Source organism: Mobula birostris, chromosome 13 (genome assembly GCF_030028105.1).
Source record: "Mobula birostris isolate sMobBir1 chromosome 13, sMobBir1.hap1, whole genome shotgun sequence".
Taxonomy (NCBI): domain Eukaryota; kingdom Metazoa; phylum Chordata; class Chondrichthyes; order Myliobatiformes; family Myliobatidae; genus Mobula; species Mobula birostris.
In genome coordinates, this window is record NC_092382.1 from 97,465,270 (window position 1) to 97,490,467 (window position 25,198).

The 25,198-nt window shown below is 46.8% G+C and overlaps 1 protein-coding gene across 4 annotated transcripts in view; it reads left to right on the top strand.

The window, feature by feature from the left end:
* The first annotated feature begins 13,425 nt into the window (after positions 1 to 13,425).
* Positions 13,426 to 25,198, top strand: part of LOC140207200 (NACHT, LRR and PYD domains-containing protein 3-like) — a 56,592-nt gene continuing 44,819 nt past the window's right edge. For 2 of the 4 annotated variants that reach the window (XM_072275560.1, XM_072275561.1), the window contains exons 1-2: positions 19,929 to 20,282; positions 23,260 to 23,437. The gene's annotated coding sequence lies outside the window, so the exon portion shown is untranslated. Of the gene's footprint in view, positions 13,463 to 19,925; positions 20,283 to 23,259; positions 23,438 to 25,198 lie in introns of those variants that run through there. The other 2 variants (XM_072275562.1, XM_072275563.1) reach the window with 2 other exon arrangements.

Genomic DNA, 25,198 nt, shown 5'->3' on the forward strand with positions numbered 1-25,198 from the left:
TGTTACGAAATGTAACGTTTTAAAAACAAACCAGCAGCAATAGAGTTCACAATGGAGTCTAGTTTTGATGTCAAAACCATTATCTTTATTAGTATCTACTTATAATATAGTAAGTTAACGAAGATAAACAAAAGTTAACAGTGTTATGTGCATAAATGTGTGTGAATATAACTCCCAAACTATCGAGCCTGGGGGAACAAAGCTTAGAGAGCTTGAGATGGTAAAGTAGGAAAGTTCAGTAATCCAAGATAAATGTAGAGAGATGGCGATTATGTCGAATTCCACAGGTAAACGAAAACTGCCGTCGAAGATCTTGACCGTTGAATCAGTTCAAAGTCCACTTAGACATATCACCAAAGTGACCTGTCACAGGAATGTCGCTTTCTGGTGATTACCACATAACATACCCAGGCGAGGGTTAACTTCGAGTGGTCCCTCAAGACATTCCTAAATCCATTCCTTTGGATTATACGAAGTGACAGGCATACATTCTGTAGCAAACCTTGTCCCGGCAGTTCTTAAATCCAAGCCTTACTCAGACGACGAGAGTAGCTGCTCTGTCTCTCTCGTTCCAACTGACTGTTCCTCTCTCTCTCTCTCTCTCTCTCTCTCTCTCTCTTGAGAAAGCTGCCGGATGACGTCATTCTTAGTCCCGCCTCATTCAGGCACTCTTTAAAGTGGCAGTCCATAGCCAACGAAACCGATGGGTTCGTAACAATAGAGAGAAGAGCAGTGGGCTGAGCACACACCCCTGAGGTGCACCAGTGTTGATTGTCAGTGAGGAGGAGATATTATCACTAATCCACATTGATTGTGGTCTTCCGGTTAGGAAGCGTAAATATATAATATTCATTTCGTATGTGCGTGTGTGTGTGACAGAGAGAAAGAGAGAGTGTGTGTGTGTGTGTGTGTGTGTGTGTGTGTGTGTGTGTGTGTGTGTGTGTGTGACCGGAGGACCTGGAGGAGGTTGCTGCTGACCATAACACTTGGCGACAGCTGTGCAGAGACGGAATTCGTATTCTGGAGATGGAAAGAACAGCCAGAAGACAGCAGAGGAGAGCCAGGAGAAATGCAGCCATGGTTGCCTCCCCTACCACATATACATGTCCCACCTGCAATAGAGCTTGTGGGTCCAGGATAGGACTGTACAGTCATCAAAGATCTCCCCGTTAAAGGAGTGGACGTCATCATCGGATTTCGATGGACAACCGAAGAGAGAAGAGAGAGTGAATATGTGTGTGTTTGTTTGTGTTAGAATAAATGTATATTCCTGGCTACACTGGTCGATAGAGTGGATAAGAAGACCTGTGGCATGCTTAACTTTATTAATCATGTCAGTAAGTTGTTTTGCAGCTTTATAAAACTCTAGTTAGGCCACGTAGCTCAGGTTGCTACGTTACAGTTTGGACGTTGAGGATTTGCAGAGCGTAGGTAAGAGGCCGGTGATTGGTGAAGGGGAAGGTGAGAGAGTACAGGCTGGCTGGTGATTGGTGGAGGGGAAGGTGGGAGAGTACTGGCTGGCAGGTGAGAGAGTACAGGCTGGCTGGTGATTGGTGGAGGGGAAGGTGAGAGAGTACAGGCTGATTGGTGATTGGTGAAGGGGAAGGTGAGAGAGTACAGGCTGGCTGGTGATTGGTGAAGGGGAAAGTCAGAGAGTACAGGCTGGCTGGTGATTGGCGAAGGGGAAGGTGAGAGAGTACAGGCTGGCTGATGATTCGTGAAGGGGAAAGTGAGAGAGTACAGGCTGGCTGCTGATTGGTGAAGGGGAAGGTGGGCGAGTACAGGGTGGCCGGTGATTGGTGGAGGGGAAGGTGGGAGAGTACTGGCTGGCAGGTGATTGGTGAAGGGGAAGATGGGGGGAGGTGGGACGGTGCTGACTCGATTAGAGGACGATTGCTGTACCGAGAGTCAGAATCATAGTCATAGTTATACTTCATTGATCCCGACGGAAATTGGTTTTCATTACAGTTGCACCATAAATAATTAAATAGTAATAAAAGCATAAATAATTAAATAGTATTATGTAAATTATGCCAGGAAATAAGTCCAGGACCAGCCTATTGGCTCAGGGTGTCTGACCCTCCAAGGGAGGAGTTGTAAAGTTTGATGGCCACACGCAGGAATGTCTTCCTATGAGGTTGGCTAAACTTGGGATGTTTTCGCGAGAGCAGTGGAGACTGGGTGATCTGATGTTTATCGCATGCGCAGAATAGGCAGACGGCATTTTTTTTATATATCCCAGAGCTGAAATTTCCGATCCCACACATTTAATGTAAGAGGGGCTAGTTTAAAGAGAGATGGAAGCGCAGCTCTTTTTTTCACTGAGAGATACGGGTGCCTGGAATATGCTACCGGGGGCGGTGGTAGAGGCAGATACTTAATGGACTCTTAAGAGATGTTTAGATAGTAACACGAGCCTGAGGGGTATGTATATTATGTAGGCAAAGTGGATTAGTTGGCCATTTGATTGCTGATGTATTTGTTTGGCTACACTGTTAGCGCTGTCTTTTATTTTGTACTCATTTTTATGTATTGCACTATACAAAAAAAAACAAACGGCGTGACGGGCTTTTGACACAGGAAATCAGCGAGTTGTTTTGCTACGTCTGGCCTTTCGCTGTGAAATGAGACACGCTTTTTTTTCCGACAGAGGGAGGAGGAAAGAGAGGGCGGGGAGAGAGAGGGTTGAAGAACCAGCAGAAATGGAAAACAGTCTGGAGTCCAGTATTGCTATTAACTAATGGTATTGATTAGTAAACTCAAAATACTCTGCAGATGCTGGGGTCAAAGCAACACTCACAACACGCTGGAGGAACTCAGCAGGTCAGGTAGCATCTGTGGAAACGATGAGTCAATGTTTCGGGCCGGAACCCTTCGTCAGGACTGAAGAGGGAGGGGGCAGAGGCCCTATAAAGAAGGTGGGGGGAGGGTGGGACGGAGAAGGCTGGTAGGTTCCAGGTGAAAAACCAGTAAGGGGAAAGATAAAGGGATGGGGGAGGGGAGGCAGAAAGGGGATAGGCAGGAAAGGTGAAGAAGGAATAGGGGAAAACACAATGGGTAGTAGAAGGGGGCGGAACCATGAGGGAGGTGATGGACAGCTGGGGGAGGGGCAGAGTGAAATAGGGATAAAGGAAGGAAGGGGAAGGGAATTACCGGAAGTTGGATAATTCTATGTTCATACCAAGGGGCTGGAGACTACCTGGATGGTATATGAGGTGTTGATCCTCCAACCTGAGCTTAGCCTCATCGTGGCACTAGAGGAGGCCATGTATGGACATATCTGAATGGGAGTGGGAAGCAGAGTTGAAGTGGGTGGCTACCGGGAGATCCTGTCTGTTGTGGCGGATGGAGTGGAGGTGCTCGACGAAGCAGTCCCCCAATCTGCGTTGGGTTACACTGATGTAGAGGAGGCCGCACCGGGTGCACTGGATGCAATAGATGACCCCAACAGACTCACAAGTGAAGTGTTGTCTCACCTGGAAGGACTTTTTGGGCCCTGAATTGTGGCAAGAGAGGAGGTGTAGGGACAGGTGTAGCACTTGTGCTTACAGGGATAAGTACCAGGTGGGAGATCTGTGGGCATGGACGTGTGGACCAGGGAGTCGCGGAGGGACTGATCCCTGCAGAAAACAGAGAGGGGTGGAGAGGGAAAGATCTGCTTAGTGGTGGGGTCCTGTCGAAGGTGGCGGAAGTTGCGGAGGATAATGTGCTGGATCCGGACGCTGGTGGGGTGGTAGGTGAGGACAAAGGGAACTCTGTCCCTGTTGGGGTGGCGGGAGGATGGGGTGAGAGCTGAAGTGCGGGAAATGGAGGAGATGCGGGTGAGGGCATCATTGATGATGGCAGAAGGGAAACCACGATCCTTAAAGAAAGTATTTATTAGTAACTATGCAATACAGTGTTCGTCCATCGTCGACATCGATGAGGACCTCAACACTGATGGTGTCGAGACTAGCGCATGATTTGGATTTAAGTGAGGGAGAGCTGTGCAGCGTCAACCTCACTCTCTCTTCCCAATTCCCATCTGGATCCAGTGGCAAGACAGAGTCCAGACGGCTGGAGATGGGACCGGGCGCATTGGGTGACCAGGACGTCTTCTGTGTCTTGTCCTGCTCTACGCGTTCCATGACGCTCGCAGAGACCGCCTTCTTGACCGTTGGACCTTCCACTGGTCTCGTCCGCTCAATCCGCCAGAGTCTGTCTTCACATGCTGGGATAGACAGCCCCCTATCTCACCAAGGGTTTGAGACCTGTTGGCTACCCTCACCTGGTTTATTCGGCTTGTCGAAGCCGTTGCCTGGGGTGTGGCCGCTGTCGCATGCGAACAGCTACGAGGAGCCACAGCTGAGAGCTGAGTGCCAGGTTGGGACCAAAGGTGGACTCCGCCTTGAAAAGGATGCGACATGTTCCCCCTCCAGAGGTGGTACTCCTCCTTGACACCCCATACACCCCACGCAATACAGTAATATAAATGCAGATATATCAAGCAGGTTAGCAATGATTATGTATATAAGTGAGTGTGGAAATATATGAAAACCAAGCTTCTTCACGTCTAGGGGTAAATAGATAGTCTCACGATGATGAGTAAAGTTCAGTTTCTGGTATTTAGTTGAGGAGAGGGGGAGAGGGGGAGATTTGAGTCCTCAGGTGAGCTGACGCCATCGATCTTTCCGTTGCCCTCCGAAATCCTTTAGAAGTCACCATCTGTGACCACAACAAAGAGGACCATTCTCCAGTGGTGGAATTATCAGACCCAGGCGAGGGTTGGACACATGAGTAACTGCCCACTGGTCACACCCTTTTCACACTGGGAGAGCCACTGATCGATCCTCCAAAAACCCACCTTTGCTATGGGCACATCAAAGCTCATTCAGTGACTGAAACCATGTGTCTGTAGGTCTATCATCTGACGTTCTATTTATCTCACCATGCTGAATACCAACTCTCTCTCAAGCAGCCCCTCCCTTCTCTCTGTAAGAACTAGGAAACCGCTAGTGTCCTTGCAACAGTGTAAACATGATGCAGGCAATTTTTTTTTTAGTTTAAATGTAAATTACAGAGTTTGAAACAATACATGTATAATCATCAGTTAACAGAGCAGAAGGTGTACAATTCCTAACAACATCTGGATAAACAATCAGCTATAATATTGTCAGTACCTTTCACATGTTTGATTTTCAGGCCATATTCTTGCAATATCAGACTCTAATTTAATAACCTTCTATTCTGATCCTTCATCTTAGTTAGAAACACCAACGGATTGTGAACCGTGTAAACTACAAGTGGTCTCTGGGCAGGAGAAACATAGACTTCAAAATGTTGTAAAGCCAGAATAAATGCTAGCAATTGCTTTCAACCGTGGAATAGTTTTCCTGATGCTTTTTAAACTTCTTTGAGAAATAAGCTACTGGGTGTTCAATGTCATCCACACTTTTCTGTAACAGTACTGCCCTCACAGCTTCGTCACTAGCATCTGTTACTATAGAAAATGGCTTTGAAAAAATCAGGTGCTTTGAGCACAGGATGATAACACAGGATGGTTTTCAGGCATTCAAATGCCTCCAGGCAAAAGTCATTCCATACAAATCTTTCACTCTTCCCTAGGAGTTTTGTTAGGGGGAGAGTGATATCTGCAAAGTTCTTACAAAACTTACGGTAATACCCAAACATTCCCAAAAACCTTCTCAAAGCTTTCTTGCCAGTCGGAACAGGAACCTCAGCAACAGCTTAAACCTTGACCTGTACAGGAGCCAATTGGCCCTGGTCTACTACATAGCCCAGATATGTAACTGCGGCACGGCCAAACTCACTCTTAGCAAGGTTCACAGTAAGATTGGCCTTGGACAGCCTGTCAAACCGTTTTTCTACAGCTGCAATATGCTCTTCCCACGTGTCATTCCAGAATACTAAATCATTGATATAAGCCCCTGTGTTTTCTAAACTTCTAATTACAGAATTGATCATTCTTTGAAATGTCCCTGGAGCATTTCTCATCCTGAAGGGTAAGACATTGTATTCATACAGCCCCGAAGGCGTGACAAACGCTGAGATTTCTCTGGCCCTGTCGGTCAAAGGAACATGCCAACATCCTTTTCGCAAGTCAGTTTTTGAGAGGTACTCAGCCTTTCCCACTTTACCAATACAGTCATCCACTCTCGGGATGGGATAAGCATCTGTCTTGGTTTGCATTGATTTTCCGTAGTCAGTACAGAATCTCATACTACCATCTGGTTTAGGCACAAGAACGCAGGGTGACGCCCAGTCTGAGGTAGAGGGCCTAATGATACTGGCTGTCAGCATGTAGCCAATTTCTTTTTCAACCATTTTACTTTCCTCCAAATTCATTCTGTAAGAACGCTCTTTGACGGGCCTGGCTGAATTTAGAATGACGTAATGCACTTCAGTTGTACACCATCTTGGAATGTCAGAAAATAAATCTTTATGCTTGCTAATTAATTATTTCAACTGTTTTTTGCGGTGTAGGTTCCAACTGATGGACCTTCTCAATAATATTTTCCAACAATGGAATTCTTAAATCTTGCTGATACTAGGTTCAGCGGGTTAAAATTGTTTTTCACCTCATTTCCAGCCTCAATGATTCCATTTGTTTTTATAACAATACCCACAAGTGCTACGTTATCAAACAAGTGTTTTATTTTAATTTGAACATTTTGCAAACTTTTCTTTGCAAGGGCACAAACATTATTAAATCTTTTCAGGAATTCCAAAACATTATCTAACATGCTGACACGCACTTTTGGGTTAGACCATTGCTCTCTGAGCAAGTTCAAATGTCCTTTAGGCCTATGGCCGAAAATGAATTCAAACGGACTGAACTCCAGGGGTTCATAAATTAAGTCTCTAACGGTAAATAAGAGTAGGGGAACCCCCTCATCCCAGTTTTTCCCATTTTTCACACAATATGTTTTAATCATGGTCTTAAAAGTGGAGTTGAACCGTTCCAAGGCACCCTCGGACTCTGTGTGATATGCAGATTACCCAATGTGCTTAGCTCCCAGTTCAGAAACTATTTGCTGGAATGTTCTTGAAGTAAAGTTACTACCCTGGTCAAATTGAATTTCTTTGGGCAGACCTACCAGTGTGAAAAACTTACTGAACTCTTTTACCACCGTCTTGGCCTTGATGTTTCCGAGAGGCATCGCTTCAGGGAACCTAGACGCAGCACACATAACAGTTAGCACATAGTGATGACCAGCTGCAGTCTTTGGCAATGGGCCCACACAATCCACCTTGACCTTGGAAAATGGTTCACCAAAAGTAGATATCAGTTTAAGTGGTGTTACTTGAATAACCTGATTAAGTTTCCTCTCAACCTGGCAAGTATGGCAACTCCTGCAAAAATTCACAACATCCTTTCTTAAATTAGGCCAGTAGAATTCCTTCATAATTCTGTTCACTGTCTTTCTCACTCCATAGTGTCCACCTAAAGGCATACTGTAAGCCATGTTTAAAATTTCAGCCCTGTAAACGTTTGGAACCACTGCTAGATGTTCAGTGGCCCAGTCCTCACTTGCAGGCACAGCGGCTGGTCTCCACTTCCTCATCAACGCCCATCTTTAAGATAATATCCTACTGACTCGCTCTGAACCTCCTCTTCTGTGAGAGCTGTCTTCTTTACAGCCACCATTTCAGAATCTTTATTCTGTTCCTCTGTAAATACCTTCCTCAATAAGGACAAACCTTCATCATACACCTTACTCTCCAAATCCTAATGTAACATGGAAGGTAGAGAGGTCTGTGACACATCATCATACTTTAAACCCCTGGTTTTGCTCTCATGGGCCTCAGTAGACTTCCTCAACATGCTTCGGGTAACTGTGCATGTGGGATAAACATCAGTCTTTCTGTGTGGATCATTAGCAACAGCTTTGCTAATTAGTTGAATTGCTAAATCAACCTTACCTTGCAGAGGTGTCAACCTCCCCTTATTGTTTAGTAAACTTAGCACAAACACAAGACTTAAAACTACCATGTGTATACTATGGAAGAGGCCAAACATCTTATTCTTACGACCTTTATTCTGACCTGTTTCCATTGCAACAACTACCAATAGTCCCTCCTGGTCACAACAACACTTCAAGTTTTGTCTCTCCCTCTCCACACTCCAAACTTGAACAACATCATGACCTTGAAGGTGATTACCTCCAAATGTCCAAACAAGATTCAACGGAGTGGCACGTTCTTCCTCAGCAGGCCTTTGTCCTGCAAGCAGGGTCAAAGGTTGCGCAACCAATCCAGACTTCAAATTTACCTTACCAACTTTCATCTCATTACTACCTTTTAAAACATTGTCTAATACAAGTGGCTGAAAATCCTCAATTTCCACTGGTACCAAGGTTAACCCTTTATTCATTGAACTATAACCACCTGACACAAAAGAACTGCTTCCCTTTCCAACCAAGTCAGACACCTCAGAACTTAACCGAGCTTCAACACAAGGTTCAGCTCCCTGTGAATCCACAGGTACTTCACCAACCTGAATACAGGCAATCGGGACAGCTGGCTCTTCTGGGCTTTCATCACTTGCCCCAGTTTCAAACTCAAGGACACCCCGAACCTCCCAGCTACTCTTTGGGTAACTCTCATCTGGAGTAAACTCAACCTCCTGGGTTAAAACAAACTCATCTGCTTTCTTAGCGGACCCCCTCAGGGTGGGGGCATCCTCTTCATCAAGGTATGCCCTTACATCACAGGGTACACAACTTTTAAATTCATCAAACAACACAAGCCCTTTCATGCTGTAAAAATCATCAGGGTCCAACACTGGACCTCTCAGCTGCCACATCTCCCTCTCAAACTGACTCCGTTTTGCTGCCTCTCTAGCCTCTCTCTTAAGCTCTTTTAATTTCAATTCATGCTCCTTCTTTAATTTTTCCAAATGAAGCTGAATCTCAGTAAGTACTTTACCTTCCACGAACATTTTCAACACATCCTCAGTAAACTGCTTCGTCAAAATATAATATTCAACTATTTTCCTTTGAATTTCTACCTTCGCCACACCCTTCTTTACCTCAATCCTTTAGCAACATCCCGCACATCATCCTTTCTCGCTTGCTCTAAAGCCCACGTGTCTGGCGATTTCAGAGAGTCCCTAACGTCCATTTCTGCTGTTTTTCCACACAAGCAAATCAAAAGGGATTTTCCTCAATCAATTCAAACAGACACCCCCCCCCCAACCAATTTGTTTATATCACAGCTGCAGGCACGAATTTTGTCACGTACCCCGTGACGTGTTAAAGAACCAGCAGAAGTGGAAAACATTCTGGAGTCCAGTATTGCTATTAACTAATGGTACTTATTTGTAACTGCACAATACAGTAATATAAATGCAGATATATCAAACAGGTTAGCAATGATTATGTATATAAGTAAGCATGGAAATACATTAAGACCAAGTCTCTTCAGGTCTTACGATGATGAGTGAAGTTCAGTTCGTGGTATTTAGTTGAGGGTGGATGGGGGGAGAAGGGAGGGGGGAGAGAGGAGGGGGAGAGAGGGGAGGGAGAGAGGGGAGGGAGAGAGGGGAGGGAGAGAGGGGAGGGAGAGAGGGAGAGACTGAGGTACGTCGGGGAAACAAATACTTTTTGTTGTACTACAGAGCATGATCTTCATTCGGAGCTTTGCTATTGGTGGGTGGAGGGAGCCGAGAATTTTTTTTTTCCCCAGAGTGGGTGGGGAAGCGGAGGGTTGTTGCTTTGCTGCTGGCGGTGTGTGGGAAAAGGGGAGCTTTGGGGTTCAGACGTTTTAACAGTCACTCATTCTTTGGGGCACTCTCAGATTTCATGGCTGTCTGCGAAGAACTAGAATTTCAGTATGTATATGGCTTACTGTGCTCTGATATTAAATGGCGCTAATTTATAATATTAAATATCAAATTTCTACATTTACAGCAGTGTTATTCTGCTTCTTTAAGGGAACGTGACATCACACAGTTCAGTGGTGAACCCCATGAAGTTTCCTTCATTGTCCAACAGAAACCTTAAAAATGCCGATTGAAGCGCCTGATCATCACACACGCATCTGCCGAGCCTTTGGCTCGCGATGCTGGGCGCAAAGAGGTAGAGTGGACTAGCAGTGGAGTAAGGTTCAGAAAGGTTTTAGATAACAAATAAAAAAACATAAACTCTCAACAAATTAAATGAAATATAGATGCGGAATCAGGAGATATAGTGTAGATGCATGCTGAAGGAGCTGGTGGGCCCCATTGTGGCTCCTGGTAACATAGAACAGTACAGCACAGTACAGGCCCTTCGGCCCACAATGTTGTGCTGACCCTCAAACCCTGACTCCCGTATAACTCCCCACCTTAGATTCCTCCATATACCTGTCTAGTAGTCTCTTAAACTTCACTAGTGTATCTGCCTCCACCACTGACTCAGGCAGTGCAGTCCATGCACCAACCACTCTCTGAGTGAAAAACCTTCCTCTAATATCCCCCTTGAACTTCCCACCCTTTACCTTAAAGCCATGTCCTCTTGTACTGAGCAGTGGTGTCCTGGGAAAAAGACACTGGCTGTTCACTCTATCCATTCCTCTTATTATCTTGTACACCTCTATTGTGTCTCCTCTCATCCTCCTTCTCTCCAAAGAGTAAAGCCCCTAGCTCCCTTAATCTCTGATCATAATCCATACACTCTAAACCAGGCAGCATCCTGGTAAATCTCCTCTGTACCCTTTCCAATGCTTCCACATCCTTCCTACAGTGAGGTGACCAGAACTGGACACGGTACTCCAAGTGTGGCCTAACCAGAGTTTTATAGAGCTGTATCATTACATCACGACTCTTAAACTCTATCCCTCGACTTATGATAGTTAACACCCCATAAGCTTTCTTAACTACCCTATCTACCTTTGATGCAACTTTCAGGGATCTGTGGACCTGCACCCCCCGATCCCTCTGCTCCTCCACACTACTAAGTATCCTGCCATTGACTTTGTACTCTGCCTTGGAGTTTGTCCTTCCAAAGTGTACCACCTCACACTTCTCCGGGTTGAACTCCATCTGCCACTTCTCAGCCCACTTCTGCATCCTATCAATGTCTCTCTGCCACCTTCGACAATCCTATACACTATCCGCAACACTACCAACCTTTGTGTCATCCGCAGCCTTGCCAACCCACCCTTCTACCCCCACATCCAGGTCGTTAATAAAAATCACAAAAAGTAGATGTCCCAGAACCGATTCTTGTGGAACACCACTAGTCACAATCCCTCAATCTGAATGTACTCCCTCCACCACCACCCTCTGCCTTCTGCAGGCAAGCCAATTCTAAATCCACCTGGCCAAACTTCCCTGGATCCCATGCCTTCTAACTTTCTGAATAAGCCTACTGTGCGGAACCTTGTCAAATGCCTTAATAAAATCCATATAGATCACATCCACTGCACTACCCTCATCTATATGCCTGGTCACCTCCTCAAATAACTCTGTCAGGCTTGTTAGACATGATCTGCCCTTCACAAAGCCATGCTGACTGTCCCTGATCAGACCATGATTCTCTAAATGCCCAAAGATCCTATCTCTAAGAATCTTTTCCAACAGCTTTCCCACCACAGATGTAAGGCTCACTGGTCTATAATTACCCAGACTATCCCTACTACCTTTTTTGAACAAGGGAACAACATTCGCCTCCCTCCAATCCTCCGGTACCATTCCCGTGGACAACGAGGACATAAAGATCCTGGCCAGAGGCTCAGCAATCTCTTCTCTCACCTCGTGGAGCAGCCTGGGGAATACTCCATCAGGCCCCGGGGACTTATCTGTCCTAATGTATTTTAACAACTCCAACACCTCCTCTTCCTTAATATCAACATGCTCCAGAACATCAACCTCACTCATATTGTCCTCACCATCATCAAGTTCTCTCTCATTGGTGAATACCGAAGAGAAGTATTCATTGAGGACCTCGCTCACTTCCACAGCCTCCAGGCACATCTTCTCACCTTTATCTCTAATCGGTTCTACCTCCACTCCTGTCATCCTTTTGTTCTTCACATAATTGAAGAATGCCTTGGGGTTTTCCTTTACCCTACTCGCCAAGGCCTTCTTATGCCCCCTTCTTGCTCTCCTCAGCCTTTTCTTAAGCTCCTTTCTTGTTACCCTATATTCCTCAATAGACCCATCTGATCCTTGCTTCCTAAACCTCATGTATGTTGCTTTCTTCCACCTGACCAGATTTTCCACCTCACTTGTCACCCGTGGTTCCTTCACCCTACCATTCTTTATCTTCCTCACCGGGACAAATTTATCCCTAACATCCTGCAAGAGATCCCTAAACACCGACCACATATGCATGGTATATTTCCCCGCAAAAATATCATGCCAATTCACACCCGCAAGTTCTAGCCTTATAGCCTCATAATTTGCCCTTCCCCAATTAAAAATTTTCCTGTCCTCTCTGATTCTATCCTTTTCCATGATAATGCTAAAGGCCAGGGAGCGGTGGTCACTGTCCCGCAGATGCTCACCCACTGAGAGATCTGTGACCTGACCCGGTTCATTACCCAGTACTAGATCTAGTATGGCATTCCTCCTAGTCCGCCTGTCAACATACTGTGACAGGAATCCATCCTGGACACAATTAACAAACTCTGCCCCTTCCAAACCCTTGGAACTAATCAGGTGCCAATCAATATTAGGGAAGTTACAGTCACGCATGATAACAACCCTGTCATTTTTGAACTTTTCCAAAATTTGCCTCCGAATCTGCTCCTCGGTATTTCTGCTGTGACCAGGGGGGCTATAGACTACTCCCAAAATGAGTAATTGCTCTCTTCCTGTTCTTCACTTCCCCATACGGACTGAAAAGAGGATCCTGCTACTTTACCCACCCTTTCTGTAGCTGTAATAGTATCCCTACCAGTAAGCCCACTCCTCCCCCATCCCTTTTAAAGCACTGAAATCCAGGAATACTGCGAATCCATTTCTGCCCTGGTGCCAGCCAAGTCTGTGCCAAGAGTTAGTGCTGGAGGAGCCTCGGCCCTTGAGAATTAATTGAAAAGACCCTGATAGAAGTTATATACAGACCCCCAAGCGGTAGCCAGATTGAGGTGGTAACAATTGTAAGGGGAAATAGAAAATGCACGAAAGAAAAAAAGTTAATGTCTCTCGTGGGTGGTCAACACGCAGGTAGATCGAGAAAATCAGATTGATGCTGCGATCCCAAGAGATGGTCGCTCTGAGGTAGTTGCTCTTCGTGAGGGTGAAAGCCGGGGCTCTACGAGAGATTGCGAACCGAAACGTCCAACTGTCAAAACAGGCTGTAAAGAGCCACTCCACTCCCATTGGTCCGGCTGGACGTCGCTCACAGATTATACGCAATGGTGGAGCGGGATCCGCATAAGGGGCGTTAACTCCCGCCTCCCGACCTCCGTAATCTCGCTGCCAAACCCGAACAAAATGCCCTTGAATGAAGGGCGAAATGTTACAGCAAAGTATGAGGTAGATATTACAAATAATGTGCAAACATAAGACGCCAAGTCTTGTATTAAGTTGGCGGGGTTTGGGAGAATGGCAGAAACGGTGGGATAGGAATGGGACAGGGGAGGTGGTGTCCTGTTTCGTTCCCCGTCGCTCCAGGGGAGTTTAAATGGTGCGGAGGGCCCTGTGGAGCTTTTCAATTAAAACAGGTTTGGGAGGTGGGATCTGATCCCCGCCTTGGCTCCTTTCACACCCCATCAGAGTAGGTGGCGGGTGAAGCAGCTTCCTGACAGGTGACAGAAGGAGAAGGGGAAGGGGAGGGGGAGGGGGAGGGGGAGGAGGGGGAGGGGGAGGAGGGGGAGGGGGGAGGGGGGAGGGGAAGGGGGGAAGGGGGGGAGGGGAAGGGGGGAGGGGGGAGGGGAAGGGGGGGAGGGGTAGGAAAGGGGTAAAGGAGGTTAGGGGAGAGAGCAGTGGAGGGAGGAGGGGGATTGGAGAAGGGACGAGAGAGGGGGTAAGGGAGGAGAAGAGGTGCAGGGGTAAAGGAGGGTAGGGAAGAGAGGAGAGGGTAGTGGAGGAAGCAGGGTGAAGTGAGAAGGGAGGTGAGGGAAGGGAAAGAGATAAAAAAGGGGAAGGGGAGGGCTAGGGAGGGAAGGCGTAAAGGAGAGTAGAAGAGAGGGTAGTGGGTGGGGGAGGAGGAAGTGAGTTAAGGGAGAAGGGAGGGGAAGAGGAGGGAGGAAATATGGGAATGTATGAGCCCATATTGGTGGGGAGCAGAGGGATTCACCACATTGGGGGGCAAACACCGGCAGACTGTTGACCTAAAGTGGAGCCAATGGTCTGGGGGAAGTGAGCAGTGTGGTGTTGGGGATGGACCAGCAAGGAGGACTCGAGGGGCCGAGTGGCCTGTTCTGGTTTAAAAAGAAGGAATAAATAGACGCTCCTTGGGCCCAGCAGGATGTCCCAGTGGGTGCTGAGGGACAGGTGCTCGTTCCCAAACCGTGTCAGCAATTTGTCCAAGGATCCAAGTGCACTATTTCTAAGTCTTTTGTTGACATAGAACTTGTATGTTGTCATTGCAGCAGAATTTATGTTACCTGTGCTGTCTGAATCTGCTGCAAGTAGGTTTTTTTCCTGCTGAAAATACATGAGATCCCATAGATGCTGGAAACCCAGAGCAATATGAAAAAACACACACACACACCAGATATTACAAGCATGCCTTAGAGAATAGGTTGAGTTAAGAGTTAACTCAGCCTTTTTTCCTTGGAGCGACAGAGGATGAGAGGTGACCTGGTAAACGTTTACAAGATGATGAGAAACATTGATTGTGTGGATAGTCAGAGGCTTTTTTCCAGGACTGAAATGGCTGAAATGAGGGGGCACAGTTTTAAGGTGCTTGGAAGTAGGTACAGAGGAGACGTCAAGGGTAAGTTCTTCACACAGAGAGTGGTGAGTGTGTGGAACGGGCTGCCGGCGACTGTGCTGGAAGCGGATATGATAGGGTCTTTTAAGAGACTCCTGGGTTGGTACATGGAGCTTAGAAAAATAGAGGGCCATGGGTAACCCGAGGTAATTTCTAAAGTAAGGACATGTTCAGCACAGCTTTGTGGACCAAAGGGCCTGTATTGTGCTATAGGTTTTCCATGCTTCTATGTTTCTATTAGCTACAGACAGTAATATACAGGGCCTGTACCGCTTTGTACTTGTGCACGTGGCCTTAAGCTTCTCTCGTGCTGACAAAACTCAGTGAGATAGGAGCAGTGGTGTTCATGTGCTGGCATTGGAGAGGGTCCGGAGGAGGTTCACATGCATGACCATCTGCGAAGGTGGATAGATAACCAACATTTTGGGCTGAGGCCCCTTACCTGGAGTGGTGCAAGGGCTGTGGAGTGATAGGTGGATCTAGGTGAGGAGCTGGCAGATGATAGGCAAAGGACGACACATGGAAGTTAATACCATAGTAACACAACAAAAGGTTGTACAGTATCTGTTATAGAGAGTGCAGTGAAATTCACCTGACTAATCCCTGGTGTTGTGGGGACGTCATATGAAGAGAGATCGAATGTGATAGCTCTTTTTGCTTCATAGAAACATAGAAAATAGGTGCAGGAGTAGGCCATTTGGCCCTTCGAGCCTGCACCGCCTTTCAGTATGATCATGGCTGATCATCCAACTCAGAACCCTGTACCAGCCTTCCCTCCATACCCCCGATCCCTTTAGGGACAAGGGCCATATCTAACTCCCTCTTAAATATAGCCAATGAACTGGCCTCAACTGTTTCCCGTGGCAGAGAATTCCACAGATTCACCACTCTCTGTGTGAAGAAGTTTTTCCTCATCTCGGTCCTAAAAGGCTTCCCCTTTATCCTCAAACTGTGACTCCTCGTTCTGTGCTTCCCCAACATCGGGAACAATCTTCCTATATCTAGCCTGTCCAATCCCTTTAGGATTTTATACATTTCAATAAGATCCCCCCTCAATCTTCTAAATTCCAATGTGTATAAGCCTAGTTGATCCAGTCTTTCATCATATGAAAGTCCTGCCATCCCAGGAATCGATCTGGTGAACCTTCTTTGTACTCCCTCTATGGCAAAGATGTCTTTCCTCAGATTAGGGGACCAAGACTGCACACAATACTGCAGGTGTGGTCTCACCAAGGCCTTGTACAACTGCAGTAGTACCTCCCTGCTCCTGTACTCGAATCCTCTTGCTATGAATGCCAGCATACCATTCGCCTTTTTGACCGCCTGCTGTACCTGCATACCCACTTTCAATGACTGGTGTACAATGACACCCAGGTCTCATTGTACCTCCCCTTTTCCTAATCGGCCACCATTCAAATAATAATCTGTTTTCCTGTTTTTGCCACCAAAGTGGATAACCTCACATTTCCTGACAAAGGGTCTCAGAATGAAACGTCGACTGTACCTCTTCCTAGAGATGCTGCCTGGCCTGCTGCGTTCACCAGCAACTTTGATGTGTGTTGCTTGAATTTCCAGCATCTGCAGAATTCCTCGTGTTTGCGTTTATAACCTCACATTTATCCACATCAGATTGCAATCGCCATGAATTTGCCCACTCACCTAACCTATCCAAGTCACCCTGCATCCTCTTAGCATCCTCCTCACAGTTAACACTGCTGCCCAGCTTCGTCTCATCCGCAAACTTGGAGATGCTGCATTTAATTCCCTCATCCAAGTCATTAATATATACTGTGAACAACTGGAGTCCCAGCACTGAGCCTTGCGGTACCCCACTAGTCACTGCCTGCCATTCTGAAAAGGTCCCGTTTATTCCCACTCTTTGTTTCCTGTCGGCCAACCAATTCTCTATCCACATCAATACCTTACCCCCAATACCGTGTGCATTAAGTTTGCACACTAATCTCCTGAGCTTCGACGAGTTCCAAGAACCAAAAGGCAAACTCTGAAGTGTACAAAATTATCAAAGTTCAACATAAGTTCATTATCAAAGCACCCAGACAACCCTGAAATTCATTTTTTTTTGTGGGCATACTCAGTAAATCCATCATAGAATAATAACCATAATAGAATCAATGAAAGGCCACACCAAATTGGGCAAAAGGTACAAGCCATGCAAATGCAAAAAGAAGAAATAATCATAAATGAATTAACAAGCAATAAATATCGAGAACATAAGATGTAGAGTTCTTGAAAGTGAGTCCATAGGTTGTGGGTGCTTAGCAGGCCAGGCAGATGCCTGCAGCATCCTGTGTGTGTTGCTTGGATTTTCAGCATCTGCAGGTTTTCTCCTGTTTGTGCCAAAGGTTTGCGACATTTCAGTGATAGGGCAAGTGACGCTATCCCCTTTGGTTCAAGAGCTGGATGTTGGTGGAGTAGTAACTGTTCCTGAAGCTGATGGTGTGAGTCCTGAGGTCCCTCTACCTTCTTCCTGCTGGCAGGAGGAGAACCCGGGTAGTCAGGGTGCCTGGTGAAGAATGCTGCTTTCCTTGGACAACGCTTCGCGGAGATGTTTTATGTGGACTAAGGTTCCAGCCTCAGTGAAAAGGGGTGGGAGGAACGGTTCAGGAATGAAATGTGACCAGGGAAGATGTCTGAACTCCAAGGTGGCGAATCTCTGGAAATCCGAACGGCTGAGGGCGTAAAGGCTCAGTCATTGTGTCCATTTTAAGTAGATATCGGCAGATCTGTAGGGACTGGAGGGATTGAGGTGAGGATGAGATAGAAATGTGGTGGAGATGGGAGAGCGTCCACCATTAAGACCCTCCAGGACAGGACATGCCGTCTTCTCATGCTACCGTCAGGGAGGGGGTACAGGTGCCTGAAAGCACACCAGTCAAAGATTCGCAGACAGCTTCTTCCCCTCCGCCATCCGATTTCTGAATTATTGAACTCGTAAACACTACATCACTCAAGACACATCAAAGTTGCTGGTGAGATCAGAGTGGAGAGCATCTGCAGTAGACTAGTTCTGGTGATAGGGAAATGAAGGGGGTCCAGTTCCTTTCTGAGGCAGGAGTAGTTTTAATCCTTTGACAACAGTCAGAGTGTTTTTAATGCAGCCTGTTCACCTCAGGTCACAGTGTGTGTCTGAGGTGAATCCAGTTCCTTTAACACACCACAGAGCTGTAAGTGTGAAAAGAGAGTTAAGTTGCCTTTGCCTGGTTCCCTTGGGGACATGACACAACACAAAGTTACTGACCAGTTGGACACCAGCAGACCCACAGAGACACATGTTTGGGAACACAGCCCTGGATAACGTTGGTCTTGGACTAACATGAGAATACAGGGATGTAAGTAACAGGAATTCTGCAGATGCTGGAAATTCAAGCAACACACATAAAAGTTGCTGGTGAATGCAGCAGGCTGGGTAGCATCTCTAGGAAGAGGTACAGTCGACATTTCGGGCCGAGACCCTTCGTCAGGACTAACTGAAGGAAGAGTTAGTAAGAGATTTGAAAGTGGGAGGGGGAGGGGGAGGGGGAGATCCAAAATGATAGGAGAAGACAGGAGGGGGAGGGATGGGGCCAAGAGCTGGACAGGTGATTGGCAAAAGGGATATGAGAGGATCATGGGACAGGAGGTCCGGGAAGAAAGACAAGGGGGAGGGGGACCCAGAGGATGGGCAAGGGGTATGTTCAGAGGGACGGAGGGAGAAAAAGGAGAGAAAAAGAATGTGTGTATATAAATAAATAACGGATGGGGTACGAGGGGGAGGTGGGGCATTAGCGAAAGTTAGAGAAGTCAATGTTCATGCCATCAGGTTGGAGGCTACTGTTCCTCCAACCTTAGTGTGGCTACATCAGTATGGTTTTTAAATGAACTAATACAATATAAAGTAATTTACTCTTTTATTATCATCTATTGCAATGTACATCTGCTGAATAACAACAAATTTCACAATGTATTCCGGTGATATTAAACCTGATTCTAATCTTGTTGACGGTTCGAGGGGCTGAATGGCCAAGACCTACCTTCCCGTTCTTTGGAACATTCTCATGTTGTTGCTCAGTGTTTTGAATGAAACCTGCACATTCTCAGTTCCCGTGTGAATCGTGTATCGGATCAGGTTGGGGTTTGAGCTCGGGAGTCTGTGACCTGGATGGTGGCTGATGCAGGGAGGAGACAGACGAAAAAAAATTAAAATGCAAAGTTCAAAGTAAAACTTATTATCAGACTGCATACATGTCACTACATACAAACTTGAGATTCTTTTTCTGCGGGCATGCTTAGCAAAACTATACAACACTAAGTGCAAACTGTTAATATCAGGAACTGTTAACTGTAAATAAGCTGAAAATATATATACATAAATAGCAACAAATAACTGGCAGGATATCACAATATCACTGAATCCTTAAGTGAGTGCAGTCATCCCCTTTTGTTCAAGAGCCTGATGGTTGAGGGGTAATAACTGTTCCTGAACCTGGTGGTGCGAGTCGTGAGGCTCATGTACCTTCTACCTGATGGCAGCAGTGAGAATAGAGCATGGCCTGGGTGGTCGGGATCTTTGATGATGGCTGCTGCTTTCTGATGCCAGTGTATCATGTAGATGTGCTTCATGGTTGGGAGGGCTTTACCCGTGATGTACGAGGCCGACTCCACTTCCTTTTGTAGGATTTTCCGCTCAAAGGCATTGGTGTTCCTGTACCAGGCGATCATGCAAGCCAGTCAGCACACTTTCCGCCACATATCTATATAGGTTTGCCTTCGTTTTTGATAACGTACTGAACCTCCGCAGACTCCTGAGGAAGTACAGCTGCTGTTATGCTTTGCTCGCAATTCTATTTATATGATGGGTCCAGGACAGGACATCTGAGAAAGTGACACCCCCTCCAGCTCTGATCCTCCAATGAGCACTGCCACATGGACCTCTGGTTTCCCCCCTCCTACGATCAGTTCCTGGGCCATGCTGACATTGAGTGAGAGGTTATTGTTCTGGCCCCCAACTGGCCAGATTTTGCATCTCCCTCCTGTATGCAGACGCTGCAATGGTGAAATAAACGATGAATTGCTGCAGGTGGGTCGGGCAGCGTGTGAGGGAAGAAGAGCAGAATCATCGATTGAGGCGGGAGACCCTCCGCCGGTCACGTGATCGCGTTTTACCGCAGCGCTGCAGCATCTGCGCGTTTGATTCCGAGGGCTCGGACCCGATTTTTGTGTCACACTGCGCATACTCAATGTCCCCGGACGGGTATGACGACAACTTCATTTCCGTGCTTTGTCGAAGCGCATCGGAGTCCGTTATCTGAGAAGAGAGTGGGCCCTCGCCATTTTCCACTTAGGTTTTTGATGTCGTGCTGAACCTCCGCAGACGACTGAGGAAGTAGAGGTGATGTCGTACTTTCTTCGGAGTCATCGGTGAGTATCCCCACCGGTCGGGAGGGGTCTGTGTCGTGGGCAGAAGCGGGTGGCTGCTTGCTTGAGGGGTGGTGACGCCAAGACAGTTACATGTGGGATCCACTTACCCCTATCAGTCTGTCCGGTAGCGGGTTCCGATATTAGGAATCAATACAGCAACCGGCCGCTCGGCCCTTAGTGTCCTTCCAGGGGAGAGTGTCAGACCTTCGGGCACAACTCCAGCCGTGCGACTGTCTTTCGCTGGCGGTTGCCAGACCTGATTTCGCCCGCAAACAAGATAAATTCTGCAGAAGTCCTGATATAGGGTGTCTGCCCAAAACATCGACTGTACTTTTGTCCTTGCCTGCTGAGTTCCTCCGGCATTTTGAGTGCGTTGCTGATTTTCGCCCGCTTCGGTTTGGACTGCGGGAGATAACACCCCCGGCCCCCATAGCGAGTCTGCTATTGGGTATAACCAGTGATCGACATCTCCTGAAACTAATGGGAATGGCGCAGCTCGAACGCTCCTGACACAAGAACATCGACAGATGCTGCAAATCCAAAAAAAACCCCGCAAACTGCTGAAGGAACTCAGCAGGCTCGGTAGCATACTCTGTGTGGTGCTTAACAGTGGGAGAATCGGGCGGCTGTTGGTGGACGCAAGAACGCCCCACAGCGAGATGTCTTCCGTTCCCACTTCAGAGCAAATGTCCCGCCTTTTCATTTCACTCCCGGGGGGATGTTGTGCAAACGGCTCCGGCGAGTGACAGGCGACTTTTCTCCCCGCCAGCTTCCAGGAGAGGGATCCGGACAGGATGAGGAAGGTGATTCTTAGTGAATGGGAGAGTGTGGTCAGGATAGGGGCTGAGAGGTTTGAGCTGTGGGGGGTGGGGGCGAGGTGTCGAGTGGTCGGTCAATGAGCCAAAGGCTTCGGGTTCGGGATGGGGAGGAGTTTGCCCATTGACGGTAGGGAGGGTCTAAGAGCGGCTGAGTCTTTCATCTTTGGAAGACTGCTCCACAGCGGTGGGTCACAGAGAGATTCACCCCCACTGGGGCCACACACCAGCACACTGTTGACCTGCAAGTTGGGACAATGGTCTAAGGAAAATCGGAGGGTGGCGGAGCCGGTTGTGTTGTGGGCGGGTTTGGATCGGCTGGGATTTTATCGAGCGACAGGGCAAGCTTCATGAACTGCCCCCTTGTTGCTGGTTTCTGCATGTAGATGGAGAAGGGATAAAACTTCGGTCCCTGCCCCCTTCCTTGACCAAAGGAGTGCCCTCCTTGAAAGCAATCGAATGGTGAAAGGTCTTGATAGAGTGGATGGGAAGAGGATGTTTCCTATGGTGGGAGAGTCTAAGACCAGAGATCACAGTCAGTCCCAGAACAGAATGGAGATGAGGAGAAATTTGTGTAGCCAGAGAGTGGTGAATCTGTGGAGTTTGTTGTCAATGGCAGCTGTGGAGAGCAAGTCTTTATGTATATTTAAGGCTGAGGTTGATAGATTCTTCATCAGTCAGGGCATGAAGGATTAGAGAAAGAAGGCAGGGAGCTGGAGCTGAGAGGGAAATTGCATCAGCCATGAAGAAATGATGGAGCAGACTCGATGGGCCAAATGGCCTGATTGTGGTCTTAATTACCACCCTCCAATCACCTGACACTAGTCCTGTGTCCAGTGACATAACGATCATTCTCGGTGGGGCAGCCATCTCTTCCTTCACTTCCGGGAACTTATTTATCCCAGTATTTTCCAAAAGTTCCAGCACAACCTCTTTCTTAACGTCGACGTGCTGCAGCATATCACCCTGCTTGGCACTGTCCTCACAAGTTAGGGAATATTTAAAATCACACAATGAATTCAGTAGTGAAGCCAAAGAAGTTTTTTTTTAACTAACTTCTCCTTGAAATGCCACTCAAAATAATTTTACTAAATTGACTGAATCAGCTCCAGCACAGTTAGAAAAAACGCTGACTGGTGGAAGAAATCACCAAGTCAAGAATCATCTTTGCAGGCAAAAGATGCCAGTCAGCATTTCAGGTCGATCCTTATATCAGGGCAAACAGAAGAATGATTGGCAATGTGCACCCAGTGTCTATGCACATTTATGCAAATAAATCTATTGTGAAGTTAACAAATTTCATGACATATGCTGGTGATATTAAACCTGATTCTGATAGGTGACCTGAAGGGGGATCAGGTCTATAATGAGGCAGGAGTAGTCTTAAGCTTTCTACAAAAGTCAGTGTGTTTTCATTTCAGTCTGTTCACCTCAGGTCACAGTTGTGGGTCTGAGGAAAAGTCAGTTCTTCTGACACACTACAGTGTCCATGTGTGTGGAAGGAGTGTGGGGTTGCCTTTACCCAGTTCCCTGTGGGGACACGGACACTACAATGAATAACTGACCAGCTGGACACCATCAGTCCCACAGAGAAAGGTGTCAGGGAACACAGACCCAGACAAAATGTTCAGGGTCAGATTGTGTGTTGAACATTTCTCACTGATGGATTTAAACTTGACTCAGTGTGCTTGGTAGCTTTAATTCTCCAACCTTTGACCTGGAGTCTAATTTAATATTTTCACTGTACTGTAAACCTTTGCAACCCTCAGCTCTCAGGGTGAGGTTGGAGAACATTCTTGCAGCAGCGAAACCAGTTTGCAGTGTGGAGGGGAAGCTGGGAGTGTGGAAGGTTAGACTTCCTCACTGTGATTCAGTACAGAGCACAAGGTCCCGAGTGGTGATGTACTGTGGAGTGGGGCTGGGATGTAGAGGGTGAACAGAAATATACAATGCTCCCTACATTCTGCCATTTGTCCTTGGGAGATTTGAGTGTTTACAGTTCAGAAGGTGCAGTGACGTTTATACTCACTGGTGTCTGATGCTGGATATTGGTGTTATCGGTAATTGTGGGGTTAATAAACACTGAGCATTACTGTGGGTATTGGTGAAAGTGGGACTAATAAACCCTGGGATTAAATTTCTCTTCTCTCTCTGATCCACAGTCTACGGTGTGTTGGTCTCACAGCTGCTGGTGTTGTGTAGCTTGGCTGCTATTTCGGTACAAACCACTTGTTGATGGAGCGAGCTGGTTCTGGCAAAAAGCATACCGGGAGATTCAGCAGTGAAACTGGTGTCTGAGCCTCTGACGAACACTTCTATTATATTACAAGTAATAGGCTTGTAAGTACCAAATTATAATCATTTTTGTGTTAGAAGCATTTTTTATCCTGCTACGCAACAGGAAGCATGTGGCCGGTTGTGCAGGGCGTGAACCGACTAGTAGTAACATAATGATCAAATGAGCTGGATTTAGCTGATGAGAATGTGTAGGAGCCTTTGACAAGCTGTGGCCCAGGCAGAGTGATCTTAAGTTCCAGTACCACCTTCGTTACAGAACCAGAAATGACAGGGGCACAGCAGGAAATTGCCTGGCTAAAAATAAACTGGGAGATTCAGCAGTGAAACTGAAGTCTGAGGCTCGAAGAGACCCGGAGTGTAAAATACAGAAACTATACTATGCACCAGACCGTGAGGAATTGGGCAGATCATCACTCCATCGATCTCCACAGCCGGAATAACAGGCCCTCACCTCAGGCTCCATTGGATCCACTCACAAGTTTAGTGTTAAAGTTTATTGTCCTGGGCAAATCTAACTAGGGTATAAATGTTATAAAAAAATCAGCCAATTACTTGCGGCAACAGCACAGGCAGAAAGATTCAGACAGCACATGGAGCATAAATTATACAATTGTCTGTCGTTAATAATGTATCATTACACATTTTATAGACAATAGGTGCAGTAGGCCATTCGGCCCTTCGAGCCAGCACCGCCATTCACTGTGATCATGGCTGATCATCCACAACCAGTACCCTGTCAGTAACAGACTTGGAGATGTTGAATTTGGGCCCACGGCCAAACTATTGGCACAGATTGGGAACTACTGGGCTCTGAGTGCTGCTCCCTATGACACCCACTGGGACATGTGAAGCGATACCGTTCCGAAGGTCAACTCTGAATGCAGAAAATAGGGTGAATTGCAGAATTCATAGCACGGTGGAGGAGCAGAAGGGTCTCGGGGGTTCACAACCACAGATAATCTCGAAGTTTTGCCCTTCGTTAGTCAGGTGATTTGGCTTAAGAGCCGTGAGGTAATGTTACAACTCCACAAAACCTGGGAATATTGTAATCAGTTCAGGCTGCCTAATTACAGGAAGGCTGTGGAAGCTTCAAATAAAGGTGCAGAAGAGATTTACCAGGATGCTGCCTGGATTAGAGAGCAAGTCCCATGAAGATGAGTTGGCGAGGTAGGGAGAGAAGGAGGATGAGATGTGACTTCACAGAGATGTACACGATCAAAAGAGGCAGAGATAGAGTGGATAGAGGTGATTGCAGGAGTGTATAAGGGAATGCCGATAAGAACATGAGATATAGGAGCAGAATTAGGCCATTCAGCCCATCGAGTCTGCCATGCTATTCCATCAATCGCTTCCTGGATCCCACTCAACCGCATACATCTGCCTTCTCACCATATCCTTTGATGCCTCGACCAATCGGGAAACGATCAACTTCCGCCTTAAATACAAGCAGGGAGACTGTGCCCTTTAGTTCTGGATACCCCCCCCACCAGAGGAAACGTCCTCTCCACATCCACCCTATTTAGTCCTTTCAACATTTGGTCAGTTTCGATGCGATTCCCCCCGCCCCAGCATTCTTCTAAATTTCAGTGAGTTCAGGCCCAAAGCAGCCAAGCTCTTCATATGTTAACCCCTTCCTTCCTGGAATCACCATCACAAACTTCCTCTGGACTCTCTAAAGACAACATATCCTTTCTGCGATTAGGGGCCCAAAACTGTTGACAATACTTCACGTGCAGCCTGACTAGTGCCTCAGCATTATCTCCTTGCTTCTATATTCTATTCCTCTTTAAATAAATGTCAGAG